The 7,165-nt window shown below is 33.3% G+C and overlaps 1 protein-coding gene across 3 annotated transcripts in view; it reads right to left on the bottom strand.

The window, feature by feature from the left end:
* Nucleotides 1-785: 785 nt before the first annotated feature.
* LOC129005624 (transcription initiation factor TFIID subunit 3-like) overlaps nucleotides 786-7,165 on the bottom strand; it is a 41,359-nt gene continuing 34,979 nt past the window's right edge. For 2 of the 3 annotated variants that reach the window (XR_008491851.1, XR_008491852.1), the window contains 2 exons: nucleotides 6,271-6,337; nucleotides 786-4,338 (listed from right to left, as the gene is read on the bottom strand). The gene's annotated coding sequence lies outside the window, so the exon portion shown is untranslated. The remainder of the gene's footprint in view (nucleotides 4,339-6,270; nucleotides 6,338-7,165) is intronic. The other variant, XM_054434581.1, reaches the window with a different exon arrangement.

Raw genomic sequence — 7,165 nt, 5'->3', positions numbered from 1 at the left:
TGATCATGACGGCTGGTCGCTTGTCTAGTGGCTAGAACGTTGAACTCTGGTTCAAAACCTGCATAACACCAATCACTTTTTGTGAACAGTAAGAATGAAGTTTCCGGAGTTTAACACGTCCAAGCGTTCGCCAATGACGTCGAAGCCCCAGCGCGCCACCGAATCAGCGAACACAATTGAAATTCAAAAATTTCAGTCTGACGAAACACAAAAGAGCAGTGGTGATTTGCTGCGTTACCCCGAGAGTGGACGTAGTTCACTGAAACATCCAAAGGTAGCAGCACTGCCTAGATCTGTAGCCAGTGTCTTTGTAATGTGGCTCGAAGAGAGAAAAATCCCCGAAACCGGGACGAAAGCATTGCCAGACAGAATTTTACGGGAAACTTTTGTACCAAACTACACCAAAATAAAGTTTGCATTCTAAGCTACGACTTTTAACTTTCCCCCGCTCATACTGAACTAATGTAGTGGGAATGGCACTACATCAATAGATGAAGCCCGCACTCAACGTGTTAATAAAGAAATTGGGCTCGGAAATCAATTTATTATGCCTGCAAAGGTATTTTTCAATGAAAATGCTTCGTTTCAAACATGACAGTTGTAGTTTCTGTTAATTCAATCAAAAGTCTTATTTCATCATTGTACATATTTTAAATGGAAGACACAATTAATTGTGTATTTCAGTGTCAAAAAGCTAATTTTTTATTTAAGATGAAGATAAGTGTTGATTCCGGGCCTTAGGAAATCTTGCATGTTTTGGGAGTTGGGTTATAAAAGCACACAAGGCAAGTTCCACATTCTAAAACTTTAATGTGTATATGATAATAATTATTTTACATGTATGGCAATATAGTTTTAGAGGTAGTTAAATACAATACTAGTGTCAAAATAGAACAGTACCATCAAGGAAATAAAACAGGCTCACTCATGTATGACTTTAAAAGTTGCTATGCATTGACAAGTATCAAAATTAAGCTAGGTAATGTGACATCACATCACAACCTCTAACACTAACCACTTTGTACATATTTATATAACACTACAACAATGTTAGTATTATCTGTATGTGTACCTCTTCAAGCAAGAAAACCAGATTTTAATGCTATCAGATTACAATTTACAAAATGTTATGTTTTGTTGTTTTGTTTTGTTACAATGTGTGACTGATACTTGAAAACTTTGCTTTGGAAACACATGTTTACATAACTTTTAGTGTTACACACCTGGTTATCCATAATTGTTACTACAGTAGAATTCCAATTATCCGAATCAATTGGGACCGGACCCCATCTGGATGATTGGATTTTTACCGAAATTCAGAGTCTTAAAGAAATAGGCCGAGCTTTTACTATTGCAATCACAGAACGCGTCTGAGACGATTTTGCGATAGGAAAATTTATGCTTTCGCCGCGATTGCAATGTAGGATTATTATTTTCCGTGACCGTGGGAGACGATGGTGGTGTGAACAGAACCGTTGTATATATTTATAAGTTCTCCACGATCGCGAAAAACTATGACGATGTTTCCGTGACCGCAGGAGACGATGATGGTATCAACAAAATCGTGAGATAGGTTTTGGATTTTGACGCGATCACGGCTCCTGCCTCCTTTAATAACAATTCTTATTATGTACTGTGGTTTTAATTTTTTTGTATGCAATTCGGATAATCGGTGATTCGGATAGTTAGAGTTCTACTGTAAAAGCAATTTATTCTACTTATATTAAGTTAATTTCAGTTTAAATATTTACTTTTCCAATTAAACCCTTAATACACACAACACAAGACAACATTCAAGACATACATGTATTTAAAATAACTCTCAAGGTTAATCCATTTGACAGAGAACAAAAGTTTTGTTTTGTCACCAAACTATATTCCAGTTTTTTTTAAGAATGTTTTCTTCCCAAGCAAGCGTTACTGTTTACATCCAAAGTTATTTTTGATTTAATTAATGAAATGTTTATGGGGGCTTATATTTACACATGTAAACCCTAGTTTTGTCAGTAAAACATGTTTGAGAAAAGGGAATGTTTACCAAACCAGTAGTGACGGTACATTGACAAGTACAGTAGACTCTCTCTCATTCACACTGAGAGCAAAGTCTAGTCGAACTTGAAAATATCAGAATCAACACAGGTTGATAAAAATGAAAGTATACGTTTCAAAACCAGTGTGCAAATTAGTTAAAACAAAAAAGAAATACACCAACAACTAATTAGAGCGATAGAAGGTTAAGTTTTGACTTGTTAGGGAACAAATACATGGGAGAGCTAGTCATACTCAAGGGGACATCCAATAAGAGGGGGTCTGCTATATTAGTGTTTTTTGTTTTTATTATTTTTTATTTAATACATGCATTGAGGGGCTAAAATAATTATTTTCATCCCTAAGGGAAAAATAAAAATAAATTGGGAGTTGAGGACATATTTTTCTGGCTTATACAGGGTGTTTCCAAATTGTCAGGAAATATTTTGTGTTCCTTGGGCTAAGACAAACATAAAATGTCAAATAAGTATGGGTCTAAAATGCCTGGATTTCTGTCAGTTTGCTTGTTGTTTTTTAAAACTATTTTATATCTCAGGCCTTTTTAAGATAGTAATTTCACAATTGGTATAAATGTGCTGTTTAGAAGGTAAAAAGAGCTTAAAAAATTTTGCTCCAATAACTCAAGCCATTTTAAATCTTTAAAGCCAAATTTAATGAGGCGGTATAAATATCCAGGAGGCATTTTTACTCTACTACTAAGAAATTGTGTTAAATTTATCAAGTTTTGCAATAATTCATTATGAAGTGATGACAATTGTAATTCACTAATTTGAACTAGATAAACAACTAGTCGTAACCGATATAATATTGAGTTAAACAGACCAATCTGACAACTTTGGGAATTATCTTTTGCTATTCTTATGGAGAATAAATAAACTGTTATTGTTTGCTTGTTTATGGAAATATTTTAATCAAATTTGGCAGTTTTGTTTATTTAATTAGCTATCAACCTTTCAATAAAAACACACCTCATAGCACCACCCCGTAGCAGCAAACCTAAGTACTCCCTTAGTACCTACCTTAAAATCAATGTTATTTAAATAAAAAATAAATCTGACAATTTTAGGGGAATATTCTAATGGATATCTTACCAGAAATTTTGCATTTTTAACAGACTATTCTAATTACATTTGAATTAGTTAAAAAATGAATTATTTTTTAAGTCAGGCTTATCTTTTGAAAATTACTGACATCTGCACAGTGAAATACTGTCCTGTGTAGTAGGACATCCATACATAAAATATTTACAATCACTTAACCTAGCAAGGAAATGGAAACAATACAGTAAACATCTGTCCATCTATTTGTTCACGAATCGGTGATGTTAGAAAGCAAGTTTTTAACCCCTTGGTAAAAATTGTTAAAACTGAAATATGACTCATAAAAAGATAATGTTGTGTCCCAGCCGAAACAAATCTATACATCTAAAGACATAAACATTGTGGAAAACATATTAAATTGAGGGGTTTGTGCATTTTATTTGAACACATTCAAACTCAATCTCACTCAATATTATTTTAGATATACTTAACAATTGTGTCGATGAATTAAAATCATTCAGAAAAATAAAAATATGTGATAAAATATTACTTCTCAGATTACACTTTAACGATCATATCACATGGAATTCATGAATGCGAGTTTGATGAAAGGTCGTCAATTTGGTCCTAAGAAAAGTCAGCAACTTTTTTATGGTTAGAAACTAGACCCAGCGGTCCTTGATCATTGGGCTTTTAATAAAAATGGTCCTGGCTTATGAAACAGCTGATCTTAGTCAATAACCAAGGTACACAAGGCATCCCACATCATTCTCTACTCCACTCATCCTACACTTGAGTTTGGGTAAAAGATCTCAATTGGTAATAATAATAACAATACATTTGCACTTTTCCCCACAATCCACAGTGTTAACCACAAGTAAAATATCTCCTTTGCCAAAATTAAACCTTTCCTTACAAGGTCCCCTTTCTTTTCACATCACATATAAGCGTGAAGTTTTAAATTACAAGTTTCTATCAATAACATAAATATTCTTCCAAACAACAACAAAGAATGCAAGATATAAATACATGCAACATTTTAAAACTTCTATACACATTTAAAAATATAAAAAAATATATACTTTACACAAATTATAAATTATAAATGTTAACATATTCCATCCACTTTTGGTAAGTATTCTGAAAAATTTTAAATTATATACACTTTTGGTCGATATAAATATGTGTTGATGCTTGGGACAGAGATGATTCTTCTAACTCTTTGTCCGCCTTGGACTCGGTGGAGTAACTAAAACAAATTTGGCTCCATAACTACCATTACAGTTACTAAGAAAAACAGACTGAGTTGTTTGGGCCATTTGGGGGAAATGGAAGGTGAGTTTATGGATGTTCCTTAGAGGGGAAAATTAGTGTACATCAGATTACGATTACGGTTAGTATAACTCTTGCTATCGATAATGTTTCAAAAAGATTTTTTGAGATGATGTAGGACAAAGAATGACAAAAAACTGGCTAGTATATGGCTTTTGAACATTGGGTAACATCTCTTCTTAAAGTCTCATGGAATCTTTTCATGATGTAGAAGTCTCTTTTGGCTGATGACTTCATACCATCAACTCAAAAGTATTCTACTTACAAAGTTGCTCGCTATATATTATTACTAAGGAGATAAAAAAGTGCAGAATCTCCATGATGAATTAGTGCAACAGCTGTTTCGGTAGGTTGGGGTTGCCACTTTTGTCCAGCCACGACCTTGTATTAGAGGAGACTAAAGGTATCCACCCACAATTTGATGGTGTTCGGGATGGGATAGGCTCCCCACGAGCCACATTAAAATGCCTACGAAACTTACGTTGCGTATCAACAACAGAATCGCCACTTTTAAAATACGCCTCAACGACAAACGCGCGATGTATACCGGTCAACTGCTCCATGGCGACTGAAATGGGGTCACTTGGCCTTGAGAATGAGCCGCTCCCCACCACCCTCCTCCACTCGGCTTCTGGAATGTACTCGCTTGAAAACCGTCAGTTATTTCTGCCGCTCCCTGTACTTATAGAAACTTATTGCCCGGCACTTCCGGTAGCCAATAGTATATAAGGGACGCCATTGTAAACAGTAAACAGTATAAGTGTACATATATTTATTAGAAGTGTTATTTTACATATTTTTGTACTTTCAGGTAATATGAAACTATACATCCTGTTAGCAAAGTAGTTTTTCTTAAGTAATGTCTTTGGTAATGCAAAAAATAACAGATTTTTGTAACTATCTAAAAAAAACAAGCTTTTGCTTGTATTTAAAGAACACACTCTTTGAATGGTTTATTTTTCTCCCGATCAGTGAAACCTCTTGACAATTTAAATTTATTTGCTTGTCCAACAAATTTTGAATTATCATGCGTTTACTATATTTGACTGTACAAAGCTTTGGTGCTGAAGTAGGAGAGTTCAGATTTAGATTGTTTAGGTTTTGGCAATTGCAAGGTATAGATTTTTAGTATTTTGAGAAGTCTACAGTTTTGTATACATGTTTTTAGAGTTTGATTATTTTTGAAAAATTGTTCAAACTGATTTTTAGAGGAAAGATTTTGAAGTTTTATTTTATTTTAAGTTTCTGGGTTTAAGAACTTCTAAAAACTATCATGATGGAATGGTTTTGGGATCCTGTGAATTAATTGAAAGTGGTTTATTTATATTACCTGGTTGTTGTCAAAACGGACCATGGTAGTTAACAATGACTACAGCTGTTTCATCCTGCAGATAGAGCACATCATCAGGCCAGAATATCAGCATGCTTTAAATATTCCTAATGGCAGAAGTCCGTCAGAAGTTTTGAACTATACAAATAACACAAAACTTAAACATGTAGAGAATTCATTTAATTTGTATAGTTAAAGACTTCTGACTAACTCTACCATGAGGACCATGCAGACTTTCTGACCTTTTTAAGTACTCCATTACCAGCACTTAACAGGCCAAGTCGTAAACTATTACGTATTGTTTTGACAGTAACCAGATATATTAACCTTCTTCTTCCTAAAAAGTATATCTTGAAAGTGGAAATATCTTCACTTTTGAGCGTTTTTCTTTATGGGGTGATTTTTTTGTTTTTATGTACGCAATAAGCAGATTTTGGTGTTTTGATGTTTACAAACTCCTTGTGTGTATATAATAACACTTCTTGACAAATCAACATACTCAAGAGTTTCCAAACATACCTCAAAATTGGCACTGACTGATCCATAAGGATATCCATAGTCCAAGAGATATTTGGTTTTGCCTAACCTAAAACAGAATGATGTCATTGGTATAAGTAATGCCAGTTTGCCACCTCAAGTTATATTTTTGATGAAATTAATTCATATGAAAAAAAAAACAACTGGCTTACCTGAGAGAAGTATAATAAACTAATAGATGCACAATAAAAGGTCACAATACATAACAACAATATTTGGTCTTTTTATTGTGCATATGTTAATACTTAGACTTAAATTCTTTCAGATAAGCTTGCTGAATTTTATAGTTTTTAAGCTATTCCTAATCAGTCAGTCACCTGGCTTCCCATTAAAATATATTTGTTAAATACAGTGTACGGAATGTTTTTGATAGAATACAGATAACAGTAGATATGACTTATTACAGAGCACCTTTAATTTTAATTTTAGAGCTATCACAGAAACTAAAATAATATACCAAAACCAAGATTAAACAACAAGACAGAACATGAAAGATATATAATAAGGTCGAGGATGCAATTTCAATTGATATGATTTTTTATGATTACATCTTTGAGCCCATAAAATCAAAACCCTCACACATCTTGTGAGTGAAATACGGAGAAAAGGGACGTTTCCTAGAAATTTAAACAAAATATTGTTCAGTCTCTACCTAAAACTGCAAATTAAAAAGTACCGGTATCCAGAAGAAAAAAGACAGATTTCTAAACTGCTTGTCTTTTCAGATATATTTCAATAAGCTAAGATTCATCAAATAATAACTTAAATTAGTTAATAACAATATATTGTCAGCCATTCAAAGCCAAAAATGAGGGTAACTGCAGAAATGTTGTTGGATTTGACTGTTCAAAAGCCTTGGACTTTCTAAAACATGGAT

The sequence above is a fragment of the Macrosteles quadrilineatus genome, unplaced genomic scaffold (genome assembly GCF_028750875.1).
Source record: "Macrosteles quadrilineatus isolate MER2022 unplaced genomic scaffold, UCM_ALF_1.0 Scaffold_28__1_contigs__length_1566739, whole genome shotgun sequence".
Lineage (NCBI taxonomy): Eukaryota > Metazoa > Arthropoda > Insecta > Hemiptera > Cicadellidae > Macrosteles > Macrosteles quadrilineatus.
This window is presented reverse-complemented; position numbering and strand designations above follow the sequence as displayed.